At 41.3% G+C, this 27,887-nt stretch overlaps 1 long non-coding RNA gene across 2 annotated transcripts in view; it reads left to right on the top strand.

The window, feature by feature from the left end:
* Window positions 1-19,892, top strand: part of LOC115089551 — a 39,631-nt gene extending 19,739 nt beyond the window's left edge. For both annotated transcript variants that reach the window (XR_003856157.1, XR_003856158.1), the window contains exons 3-5: window positions 6,493-6,545; window positions 7,106-7,192; window positions 19,206-19,892. This is a non-coding gene — a long non-coding RNA (uncharacterized LOC115089551). The remainder of the gene's footprint in view (window positions 1-6,492; window positions 6,546-7,105; window positions 7,193-19,205) is intronic.
* Window positions 19,893-27,887: the final 7,995 nt, after the last annotated feature.

Here is a 27,887-nt window from a genome sequence, read left to right as displayed (position 1 = left end):
CACCACTGGAAGTCAGAGGTCCCCCCAGGAGGAGCCTGTAGGGACCCAGACCTCTTGGACTTAGGTGGGACCCTCTGCGACCAAGGATCCAGGAAGCAGTCGAAGAGATGGTCGATGAGGACGGTAGGACCCAGGAGGCTGGAAGAGTCTTCACCCTCGGAAGCCCGCGGCTCCCCCGGGAGGAGCCCATGAAAGCCGAGCCGCTGGGACTTAGGAGAATCCCCTGGGCCAGCAAGAACCGGATACCTGAAGAGGCGGAGGGAACAGAAGTCGGAGTCCACGAACGAAGCAGGGTCAGTAGCCCAAAGTCAGAGGTCTGAAGTCAAAGCCAGGGGCGGAAGCTGGAAACGAAGTCGTGGACGGAGCCGGGTCAGAATCCAGAAGTCCAAACCAAAACCAGGAGCGGGAGCGAAGACGAAGTCAATGGACGAAGCTGGGTCGGAAGCCAGAAGTAGAAGAGTCGATCCAAGATCCAACACAGCAACTAGCAACTCAGGGGACTGAGTGAACCTCGTTGCAAGGTGAGGCATGTCAGTGACTGCCAGGTTTAAATAACCCGGCAGCGTCTGATGTCAGTGGAAGGCTGTCCCTGAGTTTCCCGCACTGGCCCCTTTAAGACTGAAGCCCCGGCGTGCGCGCCTAGGGGGCGGGGCCAGCAGCAGATCGTCATCGGCGTCTCCCTCGCAGGGAGAGCGCCACGGCAGGCCGCATTTTGGGTCTTTGGGGCCGAAGTGGAGGGACTCCCACTGCCGGCCCGGGCCAGGAGGTGAAAGGAGGTCCCGGGGTACTGCCCGGGACTGTAACACTAACGGTCTAGGACATAGATGAATAGTTCAGAGAATAAGTCAAATAGATTGAAACATTTAATTTGATAGATGTTAATGCCTGTTTATGAACACAACTTCTTTAACCAGTCATTATTTGTTGATTTATATCTATGAATTGTTACTTTTGTAAACTGTTGCGATCTTGACATGGAACAATGATATAAAAAAGTGTCTAAATAAATAAATCTGGGACCGGTCCTTTAAGGTGTTCTGAGGGTTTTTCTGGCACACGCTGCCACATACCCTCCCCTTCAGCTCAGCCTTATTAGGTTGAACGACTGCTCCTACTAGGGCTATGCCCATAGTTTGGAACTTCCCGCTCTTGTTCTTTTTTCTTGCCCTCCCTTGGGGCTTCTTCTTTTTTCTTTTTTTAGCCACGCTCTGAGCCCCTAACATATAGGATATCTCTGGCTTTAACCCTTTTACTTGTTTCCCATTCTGCCCTTTGGTGAACCAAGCCTGGGTGTGATCTGTTCACTTTTTCTCGGGGTACCCTTTTTCCGCTCTATTGGGAGCTCTGCTAAGGGTTCCCAGTATAATCCCGGCTTCTCCTTTATCCAAACTCACTTAATTCTTTGGACCTTTGGGAAATTAGCATAACCTGCTTCCCCCTGGGGATGCCTCTTTTGTGTTTTGGAACTTTTCCCAACACTCTCTGGAGTCTCCCTAGGAAAGACCCACTGCTAAGACTCCTTTTCAGCCTTGGGCACTCCCAGAGTCTCACTTGCAACACTGTCCAGTTCATTAGTCCCATCCTGTAGTTTGGTTTCTTTGGTGTCCTGCCCCTGTGAGTGAATAACCAATCCCAGTTCCTTAGTAGCACTGGGGTCTTCTCCATGATCCCCAACAAGGGAGAAATCCTCCTTGAGTTCTGTCATCTGTTCCTTTGGAAGTAACTCATCCAGGTTAGAAAACTGCTGCCGGACCCTCTGAACCCAGGTCACTGTTGCTGGAGGTTCGTGATCCCTGCAGCCTTGATTAACTTGCTCCCTCTTTCAGAAGTTTGCTCACACTCCATTGTAACTTGTGACTGCCTCTGAGTCTCTTCCTGCTGCACTGGGGCCATTATGTCTGCACTGGATGATATCCCCTCAACCTGCAGGGATTCCAGAACTCTCCAGAATGGAGCTGGCCCCTCCGGCTTTTCCACCTAGGCCTGGGTTCTCTGGCTTCATTATTTCCTCAGTCCTCTCCACATTTTCTGTGGTTTCCAGCTGCTTCTCCACCTGCAGTACTGTCTGTTCTGGCAGCAGTTCCTGCATCAATCTCTGTAATCGCTGCTGCCTTTCACTCAGGGTCTGCATCTGCTGCTGCCAGGCTTGCTGATGGGTTTTAAAGCAGTGTTCTAGCTGCGGCTTTCGCTCTAGCAAGGTTTGACACAGGGCTTCCATGTCTTCCATGAATCCTGGTAGCAGCTTTCTTGGTTGCCTTGTCTTCTCAAAGGTACAGTCTTTTCCCTTTCCTTCAGGGAAGCAGTGAGGCAGCACAGGGGTTTTCTTGAGAGCACAGCCCTGTTAAAGAATGCACCCCTAGCAAATCTTTTTCCCACAAAAAGGAAAATGGCAACACACAAAAAATACCTTGTTTGTCCAACAGTTACTGACTTTTGTATACTGTGTACCTGTGAAGAACTGCCATTCTTAGCCCATTATAACGCTAAACTTTTAGGTTGTGACTGCAACCAGATCCCTGGGAAATTCTCTTCTATGTGTACTTTCCACACTATGTTTATATGTGACCCAGATTTCTCAGCTTAGAAAACAAAAGTGTTTCTTTCCTTTCTTCTCTTCTGGGTAGAGCACTGCTCTGGGTTGCTATATCACTCAAGAGATTTCTGTAACACCAATCTCTGCTCTGTGTAACTGTTTTAGAGCAAACCAGTTTTCACACATTGAAAACATTTTCTCTTTCTTATTATTTTTTTTGAAGGTGTGGTTGCTGCCTGTGCAATCACATAATGCAGAAAATCCCCAACCTGATGCCATATGCAGAATAGCACGAGTGGTTTATAGCCAGCCAGAGGCCACAGACATGCAGGACTCTGGCTCTTCTACTTCACCATTGCATTATAATTTGTATCGTGGTATAGCTCTGTCCCATTGGTTATCCTCCTTCCATCAGGTCTCTGAGATGCCAATTATATCTACCTCTTCATCCAGTGTTAAATACTCTAACTCTCCCATCTTACTTTTTAGACTTCTGGCATTAGCATACAGACATTTCAAAGTATGTTTTTTTGATTGTATTAACAATCTGCTTATCAGTTGATGGGGTAATTTGGAATCTTTTAACTCAGGTGGTTCTTTTACTTATAGGCACATGGGCTATGTTGCTTTTATTGGAAGCTCTTTATTGAGATGCCCTAACTCCTCTGTTATTTTCGTATCCTTCAAAGATTCTTCCCTCCAAACCATGCACTGCTGAGCGACTGCCAGCTTTTCTTCCATGTTCTTGAGTGAATGGTAGGAATTGTAAAGCTAATCAGTTGGTGTGGATGGGTAGACTAGATAGGCCAGCACATTTGTATGATACACATTATTTCATCCTCTTACCTTTACCCTTCCTCCCTCTCCCCCCACCCAGCATCCCATGAAATAGCAATCTCAGGTTGACCACAACTCAAACTTCCCAGATATGGCAGTAATTTGATTATATAAAACATTTAATTTTAAACAGTAAGACAAGCAGGTGTGATTTGGAACTCCTCCAGCAAGCACCCAAAGGTCTCCTTTTTCTATAGTGACTGACTACTGCAGGCCCAATGTATGCATTAATTCTCATTTGTTTTATCTCCTTTTGCACAGCCATGTTGGCATCGTTTCTTTCTTTTTACCATCTCTGAGTAATCAGGGTTAATAAAAATGTAGTTGGTAATTGGCAGTCACTCTTCTAATTACCATTTGTTAGTTGCATTTTCCAGGTAGAGATATTTGGGCTAGTCAAAGAAAAGAAGATTGGCAGTGTGAAAAGAAACAGAATAAAATTAACCGTCTTCTTAGAGTTTGCCAGTACCCATCAGGAATGTGCCCCAGGCCTCACCTTCCATGCCACGTGTAATAGAGTTTTGTATAGATTATTAATAAAATTATTGGGTGTGCTAGTGTCATTCTTATCTGGTCTCTTCTGGATACCAGTGCATGGGATTGCAGTTTTAAGCTTCTGTGTGTACATTAATGCTTCTCTTCATTAGCATGTCAGTATCCCTTCTTTGCCCCGGATCCCATTTTTGAGCCTTTTACAGCCCAGGATTTGTTTCTATCTTTAAATCAACTTGAACTGCTCTTCTTGTGATTTTTTCACATCAAATTTTCAGAACTTTTATCCAGTACACTGCACAACTGCACAAATGTTGGAGAGTAAAGACATATTTTTGCATAATCTCTATTTTAAAAAATTCTCTGAATTCGAAAAGCTTAAAATATCTTTGGTTGCATGCAAAGAATTACATATAGGAATTACAGGTTCATTCTACAGTTAAACATTGTTTATGTGAAACCATACTTGGGGGTTAGGCTTGCTGAATACTTTCCTGCATTTTGCATCCATGGAAAAATAATTTGTACATAAAGCCCCTAGAGTATGATATTTGATGTACTGCTCATTACCCATTTGTTAAAGTGGAAACATCTGAGCAGAGAAAAAAATAGTAAAGAACAACTCTGTTAATTAGGAGAATGGAATATTTACCATGCAAGCCTAGACTAAGGAAGCTAGGAATGTTTACCTCAAAGGAGGACACTAAAAAGCACTCTGATTAGCATTTACCCATATCTAAATGGGCAATAGGTGGATATTCTGATTACAAATCTTTTAGAAAAAATTTGAAAGTACACTTTTTTCGTTTGGCCTTTCCTTGATGTTTTTATTGTAATGTTTTTTTAATTATGCTCAGTTTGTGTTTTTTTTCTTGTTTTTATAAAGAATTATGTATTGTTTTGCTTATCCATTGTTCACCTCTTAGAACAGTATAGCTGGTGTAGAAAAATCTATAAATAATAAATAAAATCAGGTACACAGAATGTTTACACTGGGCGATGCTGAAAAGGGAGGGTGCAAACTGTGAAACTATGAAAAAGGAACTGCAACTAGGTTTTAAGGAAAACCTTTTCTTTTTCTTTTATAATACAGGAGGATTAATCCCCTTTGCTTTGGCTTGGGTCCTCATGCTATCAAATCCCCAGAGGGGCCAGATGACAAAGTGTTAAATTCCCTCTCCATATTATATAGGTTTCTCAGTTTCAGCCAACAAGTCAAGAAGGTACCATCCTCAGCTCACATCTCAGACCCTTCACTTAGAGCTTAGCCAAAAAGAAGCTGCAAAGAAAGAACTATTTAACTTTTAGGGTGAATAGTTATTTAATATATTTATTTATATAGTTTATATTTTGCACATTCATAATAATTAAAGTGAAATAAATACACTAAAAAACACTCAAAACATAAAATCAACCAAAAAATCATAAACATATAAAACATCAAAAGATAAATACATAAAACAGTAAAACTTAGTTCAGAGGATACTGTGCCTGCTCAAAACAGAACTACAAAAATCTTACACATCATTGTCTCCAAATGCCTTCTTAAACAAGAACATTTTTTAAACTTTCTTAAACTAGGTGGAGGTCTGATAATAAACAAAACTACTCAAGTAATATATTCCAGTGTAGACCCAGCAACTGAAAAAGCATGTTCTCAAGATTCAATCAGATGTACAGTTCCATATGATGGAATTTCCAACAGATTTTTATCTGCTGAACGTAGAGAACGTCCAAGAATGTAAATACATAAAATGGCTCCAATCCAAGGGGCAAAATCATTGTTTACAGTCAGTTTATGTATAAGCACCACTGCCTTGTATTTTGTCTGCCATTTGATACTGGAAGCCAGTGAAGAGTTCTTAATATCAGTGTGATATTATCAGCTGGTACCGGTAAACAATCTGGCTGCTGAATTTTGTAGAATTTGGAAAGCTTTCAAGGAAGCCACAGACAAACTGAGCACCAAAGAGTTGCAATAATATATGCTAGCTAACAAAAGGACCTGTAAAACAAATCCAAAGTCTTCAAAATGAAGCACGGGCTTAAGCCTTTGCAACATAAAAAAGAGGATTTAATAATAGACCTAATATGTGGCTTCATTGAGAGTTCATAAACAACAATCATACCCAGGTTTCTAACAGGGATAACCAAATCACCATAATGAAATTCAGATGGAACATCAGGCGTTGGGACATTGCTTCTCTAAATTAAAATGCAATCTGTTATGGGAAAGCTAAGACTTAATAGAACTCAAACATAGTGACACAAACTGTTGAGTAGCTTGCCAAGATGATTGCTTATGAAAAAACCAAACTGAATGTCATCAGCATATATCTTATAACCAATATACGCTGTTATATCAGTTTACGGAATCTGCTAAGAAAGGTGGTGTATGTGGCATCAGTGGGTTTTTTTTGTTTTGGTGATGGGGAGAGAATTTCATGAGCTCACAATTATTGATGAATATTGTCCTCAGGAGAATCGAGCAATGAACAGTTGGAAGGGATGAATTTTAATAGACACAAGTCATTTGTCAGTCTAAGTACTAATTTAACTGTGGTTTTGTTATTCCTTCTTTCTTGTTGACCTTTGACAAAATGTTCTGTCACTAATGGAAATCAACTCAGACCTGGAGCTACTGACTGACTGCATTAAGCAACCAGAAAAGAAGACCTGGCAGGTATGCAGGAAATACTGTTTTGCCACTTAGGATACTGTCCGTGCTTGCTTGCACAACAACGGCAAAATCATACTGGGGGGGGGGGGGGGCTAGGCAGTTACTTAAACTGTTATACATAATAGTATTTCCCAACCCTCTCTTGGACAGCTATCTGTTCGTATTTCCAGGATTACCACACTAAGTAGGCATGAGATAGATTTGCATGCCCTGGGTCTCCAATGTATGTAAATTTATCTCATGCATATTCATCATGGATAATTTGAAAACCTGACTGGTTAGGTGTGCCTTCAGGAAATGGTGAGAAACACCGGTTTATAATAAATATGAGAGATATCTTATAAGTGGGTGAGGCTACTGGTATTTCTTATTCTACCCAAGGGAAGAGTTCTATGGACTATCACTTAACTTCCTATGTAGCTCGCTATTTCAGTCATAAATTCTAAACTTATGGTGTACCAAAGCATGAACATGAAAGAAGGAGCCAGAAAGTACACTATATAGGAAGCAATACTAAATATGTAAAATCATATAGAAACCTTACATTCCTTGATGCTTTGAAGGTGTTGACCCGGGACTTTCTACCTCGAGCCTGGTGGAGGAACAGAGAATCACGGGAACATCTGAGACCAGCGGGAGGCTGGAAGGAGGTATGAACGCAGATAATGCCCTCAGGAAGCAGTTAATAGCCATACCAACGCGGCCTGCACAGGTGACGTTAGATTCTCTATGAGACTTTATGGCTGGCTTGGCCTCTGCAATAAATTCTTTGAGTGATAAAATGGAACATTCTAATTCACAAAGCCTTCAAAAATCCATTGATATACAAAAACAAGTCAATTTCCTGAAAGGAAAAGTCAGTGGTTTGGAAGGGAAAGGCAACGAGTTTCAGCAGTATAAGATAGCAGTGATTAAAGACCGCGAGGTTCTATCTAGGCGGATGGAATTTCTTGAAAATAAGTCTAGACATTTAAACCTTCGTCTGATAAATTTTCCTAGAGTAGCAGGGGAGATTCCATACACTACTCTAAAGAAATTCCTTTTGGAAAAGCTGGAAATTAGCAAAGAGAATTTTTCATCTATCAATTCTTGCTTTTTTCTTCCTTTGCCAAGACAGATAGAAAGTGCTAGTAATGCTCCCTTTGCAGGAAATTTAACAGGTTTTTTGGAAGATTCAACCCTAGAAGTGATTAACAGGGGAACACTTCTGGTATCTTTTATTACAACTAAGGATATTGGCTTGGTGATGAAGTCATATTTCAGGAAATATCCAATACATTTTCATGAAGCAGCAGTGAAAATATTCCCAGATTTAGCCCCAGCCACACAGGCCAGGTGTCAAGGTTTTTTAAACCTCAGACAAGAGGCTGTTGGGCTGGGCTTTACAGTAAAAATCTTGTTTCCTTGTAAATGTTTCCTTTCAAAGGGTAATGAACGCTTTGTGTTTTTTACGTCAGATCAGTTAAAAGAATTGCATTTGCCTTTGTTGTTGCTGCCAACGAATTCTCTGAAAATGCAGAAGGTCAAAGTCATCTGTAAATGACATTGTATAAAATCTTAACTCCTCGTTACAGGTTAAGGAAGATCATCTGCTCTACATTAGTTCTTTACAAGCCAAAGAATAAATCATTCTGTACATTCCTAGATATGCCTTTCAGACATGTGTCTTTATTTATGACTCTGTTCATTGGTTTTATTGATATTGTTCAACTGGAAAACCCCAGCCCCAAATAAAAGAGAGAAAATGCAGTCTAACATATACCCACACCTAAAGAAAGAGACTTATCTCGTATCATATTTATTCCTCTTATATTAGTTTAACAGCAAACCAATAAACTCAACTGCTTTTTAAGTGGCCTGCTAGAACCATATGTTCTCCTTCCTCTTATTTATATGCATATACTCTTAGACACAGGAAGACTGTATTGCCTGTGCTTGATGGAACAAGTAACATTCTGAATAATAATGTTATGTGGAAAGGATCGAAGGAGCAAAAAGCATGCAGAGACAGCTCACACTTTTTTTTATTCTTCTGCCCTATAAACTGCCTTTACCTCAGAGTCTGCTTTATCTTACAGAAACGTACCCTCATATCCTCTCAGCTCTTTATTTGATGCTACCTGATCAGTTCTGTTGAAGTACTCATAGGACCACAGAAACTTGACAGCAGAAAAAGAACCTTACAGCCTATCCAGTCTGCCAATCCACAGATTCCACACCAATGATTCAGTTTTATGATCCCTTAAACATACTACATAACCTATGATTCAGTTTTAAATTTCTTAAAGCCTTGATAGCATTTACTTTTTGTAGTAGATGATCAGACAAAATCTTCTCTTTGGCTGAAAGCAATAGGACTGCCCCTTCCCTCTTCTTGGCACTGATACTTATATTAGTGATCAATCTAAGTATAGATTTATCTTGCATATTTTTCTGAGGGATTCAGAGAGATGATCCTGAACTGTTCTGAAGAAGAGTTTATTGTAAAGTTTCTTGTGAAAAAACATGGTTGCATTCAAGTGGATAGAGTACATTTGACTGCAGCCAAATATCAGCTGCAGTCAAATGTTACAGCTTGGTCGACAATCAGAAATAAATTGACACTGACTATAACTTTCTAAGATATTACAAAGAACTTTTTTATTTATTTAAAAAATGCATAGCCTGCAGAAGTCCACAGATCATGGCAAGGTACAAAATAATCATAAAAACACATCCATACACTAACAATTCAGAGATAAAACATAAAAACAATATTTCAAGATTAAATTTCTGTTGTTTGTAAATGGCATAAAAATATCAATGATATTTTCAGTTTCATTTATTTATTTAAAACTTAATTACCATCTGTCAACTTTTCTAGGCAGTTTCCAAAGTAACATTCATAATCCATCAATTTGTATTATTTTGCATCCAAAAAGACTAGAACCACATCACAAAATTTCCTTAAGTGGTTTAAGACATTTTGAATGTCTGCCCTTAAAAAAAAAAAGTGGGCAGTCCAGTCCCTCCCTTCCAAAAAAAAAAAAAAATCTGGGTAGGAAAAGTGTCTCTGAACCAATGGGCCCCTGACCAGCCCTTTCCACCCATCCTCTGGAACCCCCAGACTCTCCACACTGAGCCAGAAGCAGGAATCTCCCTTACCTGCTTCTGGCTGAGTGTCCAAGCACTGGTCTGGCTACCCAGTGACTGACCTAATGTAGTGTTAGACTAGTGCTAGATACCAAGCCAGTGTTGGAGGACCAATAATAGAAGGTCATCCTCCAGCCCACACAGCAAGGTGTTAATGTTCCTTGGTTGTGTCACTTGACCCTGCATAGGAGGAGTTAGGATAGTTAAGGGTCACCTAAATAGGATGCAACCTGTACTAGTGAGTTGATTTTCCCATCTTCCTCTCTGCCTAATCGGGCCAAATTTAAAAGGGCCATGTGTGTAAAAATGGGAGGTTACAGCTGGGCCTTGTTTGCACCGTGCGCATTTTTGGAAGGGTCCGGCCACGCACGTAAACCCATTACACACCAAAGTGTCGAGCCTCTCCAAAGGGGCAGGGTGGGGAGGGAGGGAGGGAAGGAAGGGGCGGGCCTGGACAGCGCCATTAGCCGCTGTCCTGGGGAAGTGCACGCTGGCAGCCAGCCAGTGCGCAGAATCTACTGTTGCTCCAAAGGAGCAGCAAGATAAAAAGTTAAAAAAAATTCTAAGAGTTAGGTAGGGAGTAGGGGTCGGGGAGGAGAGGGTAAAGGTAGGAAGATTAGATAGGGGTATGGGGAACTGGGGAAGCCCTATTCACGTCACCACACGTTGCACTGTAAAATCCCCCCCCCCCCCCCCCGAGTCGCGGGCCGCCAACTACATCTTGTGAGAAAAAGACACAAAAAAATAGTAAAAATGAACTGAGATGTTAAAAGAGAAAATCAGCGATGTGAAGACTCGCCCCCCCCCCCCCCCCCCCCCGATGTCATGACGACCAGCCAGCGGCGACCCGATTAACGGCGCAATTACACCAGGCGTCGCGTGCCGGGCGTGACAAAGGGGTTTTCCCCTTTGTGCTCCCCTTCATGCTAACCTTTGTGCGCCTTCTAATATAATTATATTTATGTTTATGTTAATAATTTAACTTTTATTAATGTTATTAGCTTTTTGCTTTGTTTAAAATTATTTCATTATTGACGTTTAAATGTATTAGACTAAGGAATTTTACTTCCTGCTCATTCTGTTTCATTGTAAACCAGTTTGATATGCATTTTATGCAGGAAAATCGGTATAAAAAAACTTAAAATAAATAAATATGTGCGCGCATGTGCATGCGCCAGGAACCACATGTGTGCGGGTCTTAAAATCAACCCCATTGTGTCTGGTCAGTCCAGCACAAATCACCTGTACATATAATATTTGTCTCTCCCAGTTTCCCAAGTAAAAAAATCCTTGCCTGCTGCCACAGAAAAATGCTGAGTTGTTTCTACTTCAAAGTAAGAGTTCATCCTGGAGAGGATGGAGGTTCCCGTTGTGCACACCTGGTTCTGACCCTGAACAAGGTGCTCGGAACAGACTGGTACCAGAGAAGAAGAAAAAATTATCAGCCATAAGGCATGGGGGAGTCCTGCTTCACTATGTTTCTGAGAATCCTGTTGTCTTAATGAGACATTAAAATAAAGTTCTGTCTACTCTGTGGATATTAGAGAGAAAAAAATATTATTGGCTAAATTGTAAATCTCGCCTTCCAAAATTCTACCTGTAGAAACAACTAGGCTCACAAATGTCTCTTTTCCCCTTTGTCTAAACTATGTATGTACCTTTTGTTTAGTCTCTTTCCATGATGGTATGACCGGGAGGCTCTTGGAAACCCTCACAAGCTGGAGGAGGGGTGTTTCTTCCCAATCATAGCCTTTAGTGCCACAGTCCTTTTCATCCCCCCCCCCCAGCCTGAGTGCACCATCATCTCTTCTCTATAAGCCGCTTTGCGTTGTGCCTTGGTGCATGGAGTGCAGGATCGAAATACAATTCACATAACATAGCGACCTTGCTGCACACTCAAGCCTGAAACTCCCCAATGGGCAGGGGGTGTGAAACTGGTGCAGCAATGTGGCCTGAGAAACAGGACCAGCCCCATGTATCTCTTTTTAAGTTCTGTACAGTGCTTTGGGGAATTACGCTACATAAAATGCTGTAATAGTAAACGAAAAAAAGGAGAAAGAGCATATGGAAGCCAACTACGTTTCTTATTGAAGGTCCTGAAAACTTCAATCAACAAGACACAATTTAAAAAAACTGAAATTAAAAAAGGTCATGCAGAATTACAGGACAGAACTAGCTTGATAAATAGCTGCCTTTCAGACAATCCAGTTTGCCATGTTTAATTCTGGAAACCTATCATTGTAGTGTTGACATGCTTTCTTATGAGCTGATGTTAGGGGTTTTTTTTCTCTCTCTGTCTCCTCTTTATTTTTCAAAGGCACATATTATAACTTATTGTCACGGCTGGTTGTAAGGGAAAAAAAAGACATTGTTATGGCAGTGGTAATAATAGTCTGGTTCAAAGAGAGGAGCATGAATTTTAAAAAATTCTTTCAAAGAAGAGACCAAGAACAGGTATGACTTCATCTGCTGAAGCTCTACAATGAGGGGCCATTTATCAACACAATCTACACTTTTAGCTCCAATCCAATATTTTTAGATTTTATTCCACTTTTCCAGGATTTGCAGCCGTGAGTCTTTGTTTAATGATAGTTGGTTCCTTTTTGCTGTTTGTGTAATGATCCTGTTGTAACCCCCTAGGGTGAAACAGAGAAAGGAGAGTGTCACAGGGCCAAAACAGGAAAACACACTCTCCCTCACTTTTTCTTCCAAAGCCGTTACAAATGGTTTCCCTGGAGGTAGGGGAGAGAAGTAAGTGCCATAAGATTTGATTGAAAGAGAGACAATCAATAACAAAACCTGAAATGCAAAGATTATTAGTTCACAGCAATAACTGCCTTGACTCAATATTTAATAACAGTTATTTTTTTTAAAGAACCCAAATTGAAGAAAAACTATTTTGGAAATAAATAAACATTTCTTTAAATGCTTTCTGGAACACACTAACAGCTTTCAGTGAAATATTCAGCAGATACTTTTCATTCCAACAACAAAACAGGGAAGTTTCAGTTCAAATGGTTAAATTCAAACTTGAAGTGCAAATTTCTGAGACCCAATCTGTGACTCTTCTCAAAAATTGATTCACCTTTCGTTTCTTGCAGGGTTCACTTTTTAAAAAAAAAAAAACAAACAACATAAAACAACCCAGGTAATTGTATATTAACTTCTGTATTCAAAAGGTGAGGACACTAGATTACTGACAGTCCTTACTGGTGCCTCACTCTTTGCATTCTGACCACACTGTTAAGCACAGATGCCAGCTACTAGAGTGTGACCATCTGCAAGGATTTAAGAATGTAAGAAGTGCTATGCCGGGTTGGACCAAAGGTCTATCAAGGTCAGCATTCTGTCTTCGACAATGGCCAATCTGGGACATTAGAATATTCCCAGTAGATCCCAAACAGAAGATCCAAATCCTTGTTGCTCACTCCCAGGGATAAGCAGTGGCTTACCCCAAGTCCATATGGATAATAATTGTTTATTGTAATTCTAATTATAATGTTAGTTTACTTGTGCCTTTCTGTGAGCAAGGCCCATATTCAACACATTACAATAAGCCTAATAACTCACACATATATATATATATATATATAAAACAATATAAATTATCACCTATATTATAAAATATAATTACAAAATACATCAGTATAAAAGTCTCTACTTCAACTTGACCAACCCTCCATTCTTGCTAGGTGAACTGGAACAGAATGCATGGTAAAACTAAAACAATAACATCAGAATTTCACTCCCATACAAAATCCTATTTACTACTACAATTCAGCATAACTAATTGCAAATCTTAAACATTCCCCATCCCAATATCTCAACCAACTGTCCAAATTCCCCAACTATGCTAGATGCCTTGACCACATTCTCCAACAACACATTCCACAGCTTTTTTTGTCTTTCTTCTTTGAACTCTACCATCTTGTGTGGAAAAGCACACACGATCCCTACTTGTTCCCTCCAGCTTTCCCATGCCTAACCACAAAGCTTTGAAATAATATAAATAGCCAGCAACAGAAGTGTGGCTGTTGTCCGAACATCTGGCCTCTTAGGTTCCCTAGCATGCTAGACAAACCTGGCTACGGGAGCACCTACATTTCTACCAGGTCTTCTAGTTAATTCAGGACTTGCAGCTTGCCAGACAGACAGACCCAGCCACTGGTTTGATTCTATCATCAGCACCTGATCTAAATAGCTACCATTAGTAGTGAGCCTGTAGAGGTGTACACAGTTTTATTTATTTTTTCTTTTGGCTCATTTCATTTTATTTAAAACAAACAAAAAAAACCTACAACTTTAAAGAAGTAAAAAACAAAATAAACCAAAAACATAGTTGGGCCTCTGCAAAATAAATAAATAAATAAATAAAATCTCCCATGCCTCCCTCTAGCCCTCTTTCCACAAAGATGTCTTCATTTCATTTTAAATCTTCACGAGGTAGGAGCAATTGCTTCTATCCCACCCCAGCCACTATTCCAAATGATGCCAGCAGATCAAGAGCCCTGCCTATTTAAATTTCTTCTGTACAAAATAGTGCCAGCCTTGATCTGCTGGCATCTTTTAAAATGGTAGCTGTGGTAGGGCAGGAGTGACCATAGATTGCTCCTGATCTCTAAAGATTTAAAACAAAATGATGACCCCCCCCCACACACACACACACTGGGGTAAGAGGGTCTAGGGAGCTGGGGTTGGGGCAATCAGAGGAGACCTGGGAGATTTGGTTTTCTTTTAAGTTTTACCTGGCTCAGCCTTCATTTTTTTTTTTTTTAAACAAAACAAAGGAAAATGAATTAAATTTAATTTGTTTTTGTTTTGTTTTGTTTTGTTTCCCGTTTTGTTTCAAACAAATAAATGCACATCCTTAGTTGCCTGCCAGGCAGAACCAGGATTTATAGTTAATAATAATAGAGAATTTGCAGCCTCCCAGCCAGACCCCATTACATGCATTTTCATTAGGACTTCTAACATTTAAGAATTTGTATGAATTTGTCAGCTAATTTTGAAAATCTGCATAATTATTGCAGGTTCATCAACTAATTTTACAAATTAGTTTGTAAAATGTTTGAAAGCTCGCACATCTCTAGGAATTTATATTCCTCAAATCAACTGTCTCCAGGCCTAATGGTAGCATATTCCAAAGTCTCACTGTAACAGTCACAACACAAAGAGCCTTCTAAGCTTGGCAAAATTCAAAGTGGCCACAAGTAGGACAGCAGCTTTTACAGTAGTAAGGCTTGGGTCTACAACTGTTGCACTTTAAGGGAAAATAAGTTGTCCTAGGAAATTAACTGGTAACCAGGATACGGGCAGACAGGCTCTTGGGGGTCCCCTCTCCCTCTTTTCTCATTTTTTCTTCACTCCATTTGGGTGCTTTTAATTCAGCTGGAGTTGTGGACCATTTTGTTCTAAAACAGGTCATTTTCGGGTAAAACGTACCCCAGCAGTTCAGTTCTTTATTATAAGAAGGGTTGTCCTTCTGCTCATAGCTTTTTGGAGTTCTTGACACTGATGATTTAAAGTAGCTTTGGAGTTCACCCCGTGAATGTAATTTTCTAAGGAATTCAGTAGCAGCACAAATTAGTTTGGAAAGGATGAAGTTGTACACAGAATGCAGAATTACTACTTTCCAAACCTGTTTACCTGGCATATAAAAAAAAAAAAAAAAAAAAGCCTCTGAAACATGGTTCACTGCCTCCTAGAATTAATTGTAGTTGATCTTGCTTGGTCCTGGTTAAAAATTATGTGCTGGAGTAGTAATTCTTGTAAACCTTTAATCAAAATGCTTCACAAGCTTTCTCATACCAGCCGATGCTGTGACCTCAAGCTTGCTATGGAGAGACAATGATAGGCCGTAGAGTCTGCATACCAGCTCACTCCTGTACCTCTTCAAAGCAAGGACTGTCAACAGTTCCAGTTTACACACAAGAGCTTGATCACGTGTGCTCCCGGCAGCAACATTACTGTGCCCGTAAACTGATTTCAGCTAGAGCTAGAAACTGAAGATTAATGTCCGTCAAAAAAAGCAAGTACTTGGACACTCAGCATCCAAATTGCCATCCTCCCCTCTGCTCCAATCATACACTACAAGGAGCAGCTTTTAAATGTTTGCAGCATAAAGTATATTAGTAGCATAGGAGGCCTTCAGTTGACTTGGTTTGATCACTTTTTGCTGATTAACTTTTTTTTATATATTGATCTACATGTATCATGTTAGTTATATGGTTTATATATGTGCTTGTTTTTCTTGTCAAACTAAATATTGCTCTGGGTGCTTTGTTGATTGTTCTTCCATTCAATCACTGATTGCTTCATTTTAACTAAGCACTTTTTCGATTTAAACAAAGCGCTTGGCAGTATTCCTTGTTGATGATTTGTTTATTGAAAGCCTTGCATTTAGCAAAGTGCTATATTTGATTGGTTGTTATTGTGGATTTGTTGCGCCCCACCTTGGAGCATCTTTGTTAATCAAGCAGGTTATAAGTTAGTTAGAATAAATAAATAAATTGCCAAATAGAAAGAGGGCAGTGAAAGTGACAGCCAACCGACAGCATCAAAATATGTGGTACAATTAGTATTTTATACACAGACCCTGCAACAGATCTTTTCAGCTCTGTGGAACTTAATTAACAGCAAAAATAACATACGGTAGATCTTAAGATGACACCTTATAGATCAGGGTAGGCAATACCGATCCGAGTGCCACAAACTGGTCAGGATTTCAAGATAGTCACACTGAATATTCATGAGGTACTACCTCCTTTACATGCACAATGCATTTCTTGTGGATATCATGAAACCCCGACCAGCTTGTGGTACTCAAGGACCGACATTGCTTACCCCTGTTATAAGCTAACAGATTTATTGGGGTATAAGTTTTCAAGGACAAGAGTTCTTGTCATCAGACAAGGTATTCTCTTGTCCTTGAAAGCTCATCCCTAAAAAAAATTGGTAGTTTATAAGGTACCACCAGCATCTGTGTCATTTTTACTACTACAGACTAAGATGGCTACTCCTCTGGAAGTCTTAACACCAGTTTTTGAGGAGCAAAATCTTTTATCAATTAGATGTGGGCAGTGCTACTATATACATTTATTCTCAACTTCACAAGGTTTACCTCATTTTTTTTTTTAACCCTCCCCTCCTCCCATGTCATATCTAGCCAGCCATCACAATGACAATCCTTAATCAGGGACCATAGACCATAACTTATTCTTGAGCCCAGCAGGTGTCATTGTTGAGTGATAGCTTTGGATTCCCTGCCTCCCAATGGAGGCTGTGCATAGCACCTGCATAGCATCCCAAGCCAGTCTGAAGAGCAGAAGACAGGTGTAGGAATCAAAACAACTTTCTCTCTTGCAGTAAACAGGAGGGGAAGGAGAGAGGCTGAGGCTGGAACAGATGGAGCAGAGAAGAGTCACTCTCTTCTCTCAGCCTCTCCACTGGGAGGGGCTGAGGATAACATGGACAAACAGAGCAAAGAACACCTACTCTGGTCCTTAATCCAGCTCCTCTCCTTCACTCCTGTTGTTTTTCCTCCTTCTAAGAAATCTTCAGGCAACAGGAAGGGGGAATGGGTGAGGCTGGAGCAGACAGAGCAGAGAAAACACACTCTGATCCCTTATCCAGCCTCTCCCCTCCTGTTCTTTCTCCTCACTCTCCAGCAGTTTGCAGGGGGCTAGCTGTATTGCCCACTCTGTTAAGGATGGAAGAAAGGTGCAATGGCTAAGCAAAAGCATAATTTGAGAGGCTGGGCAATCTGGAGCTGTTGTCTTCCACCTAAGGCAGCTGCCATTCCCTGCGGATTGAGCCCTTGGGTGCAGGCAGCCACCAGGACTTTTATAGGGCAGCAGGAACTGGAATGGATTGAAGACCAGGACCAGAGCAGGAAGCAGAAGTGTAGTCAAAGGCCAAGCTGGGAGTAGGAACTATGAACATAGCCAGACAACAGGATAAACAGAAGAAACCTAGTATTGACTGTTGAATCAGAAAAGGTGTGTCAGGCTGGAGTTCCTTATATACAACTGCCTATTAGGGCCACCTCTCATGCTGGTCCAGTAGGGAGCCTCCCTAACTTTGCTTTGCATGATATTTACTAGAGGATTCTTGCTGATTCAGAGTCCCTGTGGGTCCTCTGTAAGATCCCCTGGTCTTGAACATTTGGGGCCCCCAATAGAATACCTACCTCCTAAGGCTCTCAATCTTGGCTTGTCTGGATGTTCCTGGTAAAATTTGGCCACCAATTCTATAGCTTGGGCATTTTGGACTTGTTCCCAACTGCAGTCCTCAGAGTCATATTCTTTCCAATCCACCAAATAGTGCAGGCATCCTCTAATAACCCTGGCATCCAGAATCTGCCAGACAAACTGTTGATGCCCTTTCACCATGACTGGTGCTGGAGGAGGTGGTCATCTTCCTGGGAAAGGATTGTGTTTAAAGGCTTCAGAAGGGCCACATGGTGAATATGCAAATTGGCTAAAAGATGAATCCTAAATGCCTCTGGATTTATTTTTTCCTGATTCAGGAATGGTCCCATGAACTTCTGTTTGAGCTTACTTGATGGTCTCTTGCTCATGTGCCTTGTGGATATCCAGACCTTGTAAACTACTGTGAACTGGGGGTCTTCCTGGCATAATCTATCTGCTTATTTCTTCTGTGAATTCTTAGCCCATTCTAATTCACATTGTACTTACACATTCAATTCTGTTAAAGCATTGGAGATGGATACCATAACTTGTAAAGAATGGGGAAGTCTTAGTTGCTGAGTGCTCAGAGTTATTATGCACAATCTCTGCCATAGGGAGTTAGTACATCCAGTTCATCCGATGAAAGTCGCAGAAACAGCGGAGGTACTTCTCTAGAGTCTTCTTTAGCCACTGTGTCTGTTCATCAGATTGTGGGTGATATGCTGATGACAAATAAAGCTGGATATCCAGGAGTATAGTTATCTCTCGCAAGAAATGTGCAACAAACTGGGAGCCTTGGTCTGAGACAATATGAGATAGCAGACCGTGGAGAGACACTACTTTGCGAATTAGCAGATTTGTTGTTTTATGGAAAGAGGGAAGACCCATATTGGGTATTAAATAAGCCATCTTAATAAATGAATCCACTATTACTAGAATCATGGTCTTCCCTTTTGAAGTTGGTAGATCAGTGATAAAGTCCATTAATACCCATTCCCATGGTCTTGAGGGTACTGGCAATGGCACGAGTAATGCATGATATTGGTGATGTGGCACCTCATTCTGGGCATATATATCACAAGAGGTGGCTTTCTCAATTATGTCTTGGCTCTGTCCTGCCACAAAAATTCACTGGTAACTAGTTCATTAGTTTTGTAGCAATCAGGATGACCTGCCAATGAGAAATCATGGCAGCTTCAAAGGATTTTCAAATGTGATATACCGTCTGGTACACAGTCAATATTTTCTATAAAGGAAGGCTTCTTGCAGGTTCCAAACAGTATCCTTTTCTCTCTTTTCCAATCCATGCAACTGGACTTATAAAAAATTTGTCATTTTGCAGGTTCCTACGTATTACCTCCATCAAATCAGAATTACTAGTTCCGAAGGCAAAGTTCTCCAGTTGAAGGATTGTGGTGGGAGTTTCTTTCTGCAGATTCTTCACCTTCTCTCCAGGACAGAGCATCTGCCTTACTGTTCATGGATCCTGTTCAGTATATTAATATGAAATGAAACCAGGAAAAGAAGAGAGACCACTGAGCTTGCCTAGAATTCATGTTGTACATGGACTTCAGGAATTCTAAATTCTTGTGGTCAATGAAAACCTGGACTTGGTGACAGGATCCTTCCAGAAGGTGATGCAATTTCTCAAAGGCAGTCTTTATAGCCAGAAGCACTATGTCATTAATGTGGTACTCTTTTTTAGTAGCTGTAAGCTACTTTGCAATAGTATAGCCCTGATAACCACTATAAATGGTTGCTGTGGGTCTGGGTGTATTAGGATTGAGGCTGTCATAAAGGTCTTTAGCTGATCAAATGCTAATTGCTATTATTCATGAGTCCACTTGAAAGTGTTCCCCTTCTTAAGGACCTCTGTTAGGGGAACTGTCAAATTGGAAAAACCCAAAATAAACATCATTAAAAGTTTGTGAACCCCAGAAAGTGTTGGATGTCCTTAACATTTTGTGGGACATGCCATTGGGCCACTATGCTGACCTTACTGTGATCCATTTGTATTCCGTCTGGTGAAATTAAAAGTCCTAAGAGTTTCACTGATTACTTGTTGAATTCACATTTTTTGAGCTTGGCATACAATTTCGGGTAGATTTTAAAACCCTTGCATGCGTAAATCCCGGGGTTTACTCGCATAGCTGGGCTTTACACGCGCCAGGCGAATTTTCAAATGGGCCCAGTCACACGTGTATACCCCAGTACACGAATAAGTATCGGGGCCTGAAAAGGGAGTGGGGCGGGATGGAGGCCGGCCAGGACAGTGGCTATTAGCCGCGATCCTGGGGAAGTGCACGCCAGCAGCCGGCCAGCGCATGTAAATTACTTTTACTCCAGAGGAGCAGCAAGTAAGAAAATTAAAAAAAAAAGGTAGGTAGAATAGGTTTAGGGGGTTTGGAAGAGAGAGGAAAGGGAAGGAAGGTTAAGCAGGGGGTTTAGGGAAGTTCCCCCCAGTCTGCTCCTTAATTGAAATGGATTGGGAGGGAACTAGGGAAGTGCCGATTGCGTCGCCATGCAGACTTTGCAAATGTACATCCCCCCTTGCATGCGCGGATTATAAAATCCAGCATGCACGTGCGTGCGGCCACCCGATTTTATAACATGCGTGTGCCAGCAACCATAGTGTGACTGAAAAGCTGTCTTCCGGTCATCTCCCTCCTTAATCTGGACAAGATTATATACTCCCTTTAAATAGAGTTTAGTGAATATTTGGGCTGCCTGAAGGCATTCCAATAGTTCATTATTAAGAGGCAGAGGTTAGCAGTTACTAATCATTATGGCATTTAAGGTCAATAGTCAACACAAGGTCAGATGGAACTGTCCATCTTGGGCATGAAGATGGCTGCCCCTGCAGGTGAAGTCAAATGAATCCATGACAGTGGTTACAGGTCCTAACGATAATGGTGAGCCATTGATGGTCTCTACCATGATGCTTAATTCCTTCTGTCATATGGGGACCGGGTATTGCTGAGCAGATGTGAAATTAAAAAAACAAATAAATGTTCCAGTCATTGATGGCTAGAGCATGAATTCTGTTATTTTCCCAGGACAGTTTGACTGGAATAGTGACATGAGAGAAATATGTCCTCAAGGCAGTGTTAATACTTAAAGGAATAACTATCTCTTGACCTGTCCCTTCTATTGGAGCTGGGAGTCTGCTGGGAATGGCTGACTCTGAGGTGTGCTGTTGCAGGAATTTAAAAAATGCCCTGAAAGGGCATAATATGCCGGCCCTGACGAACACTTAGGATCTTACTTTCTGCCAATTGAATATGATCTGGATCACCGCAGGCCTGGTTGAGGGCATTCATGAACAAATCTACTCGGATCAAGACCAGATCATCTTGCTCCGGAAATGGTGTAACCTAGGACAGGGTTTTCTTTATAAGCAGACTGATTATAAAACCCACATTCAGTGATTCTGAAGGATAGGAGTGCAGGTATAAATGCAACCATAACATATATTAATGTAACCCCCCCCCCCCAACTCACATCTATTGCCATCGAACCTCTCTGGAAATAGTAATCCATGTTCCAGAGGTGATATGCCTTGAATAGCAGCAGGCCCCTGGAGCGATTCCACTTATCTGAAGGGCATAAAACTGGGCCTGCAATCCTTGCACTGCCTCCATAAGGTCCTTAACGCAAGCATGAAGCTGCTCCATTTAGCCTAACCACTGTTTTTGACTGGTCCAAGTTGTCAAGGTCCGCTCCAGTAAGGATGGAGGAAAGATACAAAGGCTAAGCAAAGGCCTACCTTGAGTGGCCAGGTGGTCTGGAGCTGCTGTCTTCTGCCTAAGGTAGCCACCGTTCCCTGTGGGCTGCCTCCTGAGGCAGGTTTCCCTAACTTTGCTTCGCTTGATATTTATTAGAGAATTTTTTGTTGATTCAGAATTCCTGCTCCACTGCAAGATCCCCTGGTCTTGAACACCCGAAGCTGCAGGTTTGATCCCCGCTGCCCCTCACACCAAGTATCTCCTGAAAGATGAAGATTCCATTGAAACCTTCAAGTATCTTGGTCAAAACCAGAGAGTTCCCAGGTATGCCCCTGAGACAGAGATAATTTTACACGCACCACTCATTGACCTAGGTAGTTGTGCCAAGCTTCTAAGTGGCTTACCTTGTATTGCCATCACCCATAATAGTATTATTTCTTAATTATTAATCTTACTAATGAAAATGTCCCTTGACCCTTCACTAGCAGAAGGGAGATGGTGAAGAGTCCTGCTGGCCACAACACCAAATCCAAAATGGTGCTGCTGACACCGACCTGAGCATGGGAGTTTAGGAGAGTCATAAGGCTCAGATTTCTGTTGTGGATGAAGTGGGAGGTAGGTTTCAGGGAAGGTGTAGAGGCTTATATTTCTGTTGGTTGGGGGGAGGGGGTAGATTTGGGAGCACAAAGAGGACAATATTTGTGGGAGTGGGGAATGGGTTGGGGAGGGCCCTGAAGCCTGAATTTCTGTTGACGGGGGAGGGGCAGGAGGGCACTGCATTAGTAGAAACCCCTTTCCCCATTGGATTCCCTACAGCCTGCACTAACTAGGCTCACATCTCTGGTTAACATGGGCTGCAGGGGCTAATGCAAAGCATTAATGTGGCCAGTTTAACATGGCAGCGATCTGCTTCTCATTAAGGGGTCTATATCTAGAACATTGGTTTAACATGGGCTTTAAAATCAACATTTAGCACTTGTTACCTGTTGATTTTAACACCTGTTAATACATAGACTCCTTAATCTTAAAGGGTGAACCAGCGCCCTCCAGCTTTCATTCACAGACATTAAAATCCACACGGAGGGCAAAGAATGGACAAAAGGGACTCAAAATCCCATGGACTGACTGCAGCATAGAGTGCACATGGAAGAAAAAAATAGTGTTTCTTGTCATCATTTTGTTTTGGTTTTATGAAGTTTATATCATTTTGCTTTCCTGATATGTCATCAGTTTCATTTCAGTCCATGCTATATTTTTACAACACCTGTATTTTACTAAATTTTGCACCTAGCATGCGTTGAAATGACAAACAATATTTCATTAGTTTCTTCTGTTAGGAAATGACACAAAACTATAAACATAATCACTGATTTTTCATGTCGTTTTACAAATGACAGGGCACTGCAGGTCAGGGAGCAAATTCCTGTTCTATTCACGTACAAGCTCTTATATTCCACTGCTTCCAAAAATATTTGTCTAATGCAGATTACAAAACCACGTTCATAATTATATTTATTTAAGGTTTTTTTTTTTATACCGACATTCGTTGTTGGACATATCGGTTTACAGGCAACATGGAGTCAGCAACAGAGCTTTACAGTGTAACCAATATAACAACTTTTTACAGAGTAACTATAATAACAGTTTAACAGAAACAGCTAAGCAGATTATATTTGTTTAGTGCAGCAGTAACAGGTTTATAATGTGACAAATAGGGGTTGCTAAATAATAAAATAAAGTATATATATATATCTAAATTGAATAGTATAGTTAATGTCATAATAATTGGGTGTGTGGACTGGACTGTTTTCAGAAGGATAAACTCGGGTAATGTAAAGTTTAGTGTTTTCCGTGGGGAGAGCTGCTGTGTTAAGGTAAGTGAGGGGGGTGGGGAGGGCAGGGAGTAGGGGTGGTATAGGATGCATTGTAATGGGATGCAGTGTAGTGTCCTTGAGATCATGAGTATGCTTGTGTGAAGCATAAAACGACATACAAATACACATACATCAGAAATAAAATGCATTCCTGTGTCTTCCAAAGAACCACCCAACCTGTCCTCCAATGTCGTCAGAGTGAGTGCGTGCGGGGAGCCCTGCCTTCCTCCTGGGGCAGTCTTGTGCGTCACTGCCCCCTAGGGCAGCCGGAGAGCCTGGCTTTCTTTCTACTCTTGTTGCTTGACAGGATAAGGCAGCCAAAACATAACCTGTGTTTTATGCACAATATTTAGAATAATCTCCCTTGTGGGTGTTATTGTTGGGGGGTGTTGCTCCAATTGTTATTACAATTAAAAGGCTATTAATCACTTCACTCTCTCACACTTTCCAGAGTTTGATGAGAGGATAGCATACGTAATAAAGAATGATGTCAGAAGAAACGGTGTTTGTTTACATACAGACTGGGGCTCAGGATTCCAAAACAAATACTGTATCTGCCAGTTCAGGATCCGGACTGCAGCTGTTGGAATGGGAAGCTGATAACCAAGTTTCAGCTCTTTCAAAGGGGCTTTTGTATTAAAGGGAAGGTTATAGAAGTGATTGCACTCGTGAGAGATGGGGAGAGGCAGGCTAGGCTAGGCTCTCTTCCCATTTTGCATCTGTATAACACTTTATTTAGCTCATGATATAAGAATATTACATGAATGAACCAAGTGTTTGTTTGAAGCCACTGCTCCTTAGAACAAAATTTATGGCGTGCTCTCAGCACACAGATTAGTACTCTGGTCTCTCTTCAGATCAAATAAATTGGAGTATTGCTTTTGACCTTTTTGCTGGGTACCAAAAACAGGATTTGAATTCCGAGCTTGACTGTCTTTTCTTAATATTTTGGCTCAGACTGATAATTCTGTGCCCCCTCCATCCCCCCCACTACCTTATATAGGTTAATGACCTGCCACCTGAACCCACTGGGGACACAATGACATTACCACAAGCGCTAAAGCAGAAGGAGTGTTCCATGTAAAAGTTTATCATTAAAGAGTTATAAAAAAAAAAAAAAAAAAGTTTGGTTGTAGAAGTGTGTATCCTCCACCCATGTGGGAAATATTAGCAAGGGTTAAATATACTCGTTATTAGTCTTGGGTTGAATATACTCGTTTTTAAATCTGAGCTGAACTGTAGAATTTTAGCGCATTTTTTGTGTAATCTGCTTATGCATAATTATTCATGGTTGATCTTATTATAAACAAAGTATTCAATAATAGGTACACCTTATCATCTATTATAAATAATTGGAGATTAGCTACTATATATTTTTGTGGGACCTCTCCTCCCAGGGTCATGGTATTTTTACCAGACTCTTATTTGTGGTCTGTGGTCCATTTTACTTTATATTTTTTTAAGTATTTTTATCCATTTATATCACCACACTTTTACCCTTAAAAACTATTATTAAACATTTGTTAAATTTTTGTCAAAAAACTAATGAAACTTTCAAACCACAGTCCAATTTGAAAAAAGTCACTTTAGCTTGGTTGCGGGAAACGCTGTATTCTGGATAAAAATACTTAAAAAAATATAAAGTAAAATGGACCACAGACCACAAATAAGAGTCTGGTAAAAATACCATGACCCTGGGAGGAGAGGTCCCACAAAAATATATAGTAGCTAATCTCCAATTATTTATAATAGATGATAAGGTGTACCTATTATTGAATACTTTGTTTACAAGTGGGGTACCCGGAACACAGAAAGTGTAATAGAGCCTATTTAGTTTGTGATTGATCTTATTATAAGGCATGCACATTTTTTAAAAAGGGTAATCCCTTTCCAGTTATAATGAAACAAATTTTAATGGCATTTAGACCTGGGTGCAGATAGTACAGAAGGCTCAGATTTGCACTTTTTACATTTTATTTGTGATTTAAACTGTGTGGAAATGCATGTCTACAAATACCACTGCATACATTGCATTGCATAACGGTGTATGATATGGAGAGGTCATGGGGACATTGTGATACGTGCCACACATCCACAAACTACTTGATGGACTGGCATCATATAGGAAGTCTCCGTTTGTTCTCGGTGATAGATGTACAAATGTAACAAAATAGAATTTTGCGTCGATCTACTTGAAGACGAATGCACAGCTCAGCTCCCAGGAGACTATTAAACTCTGATGGTTGCTGCAGTTATCCTGTCGAGGACACAGAGCATCAGGCCACATGGAAAAAAGTCACAGCTTTATTTTCAGACAGGTGAGACCAGTGCTCAGTTAACACTGCTCTTGATAAACATGGTTAATGGAAGTATGCCTAACAAGGTCATTATAGTACTTCAGCTAATCCAGGTGGAGCTCATCTTTGATTGGTTCTGTTTATAGAAGGTGCATCAGTGGGAAGCTATTTAGAGGCTAGGAAACCCAATGATTAGATTATCAGATATACAGATTACAGTCAGATGTTTACTGCACGTTTCTGTGGCATGAACAAGGCCAGGAGGAGAAACACCCAGCTGTTTGCCCATCACATTGCCTTGCCATTTCTTGACTCCCTCTGTAATAAAAAAAAAAAAACCAAAACAAAACAAAACACTGTTAAGTATGATATAAAGGACTTTTTTCAGTTTGTCTCAGTTCTCTCTTTGGGCCTGATATAATAAGATACAATGTAAAAATGCGCTGAAATTCAACTCATGCACAAAAAAAAACAAAAAAAACCCACCCCTCCAAATGTAGTAAGCAAATGGCATGCATCAACGCGCACAAACCTGAGTTAGAATGCCTGCTTAGCTTTCTGCGTAGGCGAAATGCAAATTTTATCTCTGAAGAGAAGGGAAGGAGTTTATACGCACACAAGCTTTCCTGCCCTTTTCCTCCAAAATAAAAATAACCTCCGTGCTCACTCATCATCCTGCAACCTTGGCAACTGCTTTGCTTGGCTCACATATCATAAAAGATGATTTGTGAGCTGGGAGAAGCGGCAACCACAGTTGCAAGAAGAGATGTGCTGCACACAGAGGTTATTTTCATACTGTTCCCTGGTTTCACCAAAACTTCAGGAAAAAGAGTCTCCAGTCACAGCAGCCATCCAAGCCCTGAGGCACAAGGCATAGGCAAAGCCAGACCCAAGCCATGGGCAGAGCTCCCTGTCTGGGGAGGGAGGAAGAGCCAATCCTGCAAGAAAAGAAAGTATGAGGCAAAAGCATGTTTGCAGCGTGGAAAACATTTTTTGTGCTCATAAATCATATTTTTTGCACAAAGCATGTTTTCTACTCAGAAATCCTAACTACAGGTCCTGGCACCAGAACGCCAGCTTCTACCCATAGACTAATATTAGACCTGGAAACTTGATTCCACCTCGGACTAGGCGTTTCCAGCACTAAGGAAACACCAGTTAAGCCAGTGCATCTCTCTGCATTGGGGGTAACATGTCAGCTAATGCCATCATTAGCATGGGATTTGCATGAGCGGGTGGCTAACCTGTGCACACATTCAGGCCGATACAGTAAAACCCGCGGGAGAGCCGGCGCTCCAAGGCGAGTGCCCGCTCTCCCGACGTGCGTACAGGCCACTCTCCTGTGCGCGCGATTCAGTATGCAAATGAGGGCCCAGGAGCAGCGGCTGTCAGCGGGTTTGACAGCCGACGCTCAATTTTGCCGGCATCAGTTCTCAAACCCGTTGACAGCCATGGGTTCGGAAAACGGACGCCGGCATAATTGAGCGTCTGTCTTCCGACCCGTGGGACGATTTAAAATTTATTTTTTTTAATTTAAATTTTTTTTTAAATTTTGGGACCTCCGACTTAATATCGCCATGATATTAAGTCGGAGGGTGTACAGAAAAGCTGTTTTTTTCTGCTTTTCTGTACACTTCCCTGGCGCCGGCAGGTGTTAATTTTTGAAAGTAAAATGTGCGGCTTCACTGCACATTTTGCTTTCTGGATCACATGGGAATAACCAATAGGGCCATCCACATGCATTTGCATGTTGCGGGCACTATTAGTTTTGGGGGGGGGGGGTGGCTGTGCGTTTTCGACGCACTATTACCCCTTACTGTATAAGGGGTAAAGCTAGCGCGTTGAAAATGCGTGGCCAAACCCGGGCTAACAGTGCGCTCTACCGGAGCGCACTGTACTGTATCGGCCCAATTTTTGTGTGCACAATGTTTTGCTGCATTGGCAGTAAAGTTTGCACACAACTATGGGTTAAACTGCACACTCTACCACATGCACTTTATTACATCAGGCCCTTTGTAAGACAAGAGGAATTGATCACTCAATTTCTAAAGAAACTTGTAGCCATTGGGCTTGAGATCTTGTTCCTTGGGTTCCTAGAGGCCAGAAGCATTGAGGAAGTGACACTCAA

This window comes from Rhinatrema bivittatum, chromosome 4 (genome assembly GCF_901001135.1).
Source record: "Rhinatrema bivittatum chromosome 4, aRhiBiv1.1, whole genome shotgun sequence".
NCBI classification, from domain to species: Eukaryota; Metazoa; Chordata; class Amphibia; order Gymnophiona; family Rhinatrematidae; genus Rhinatrema; species Rhinatrema bivittatum.
This window is presented reverse-complemented; position numbering and strand designations above follow the sequence as displayed.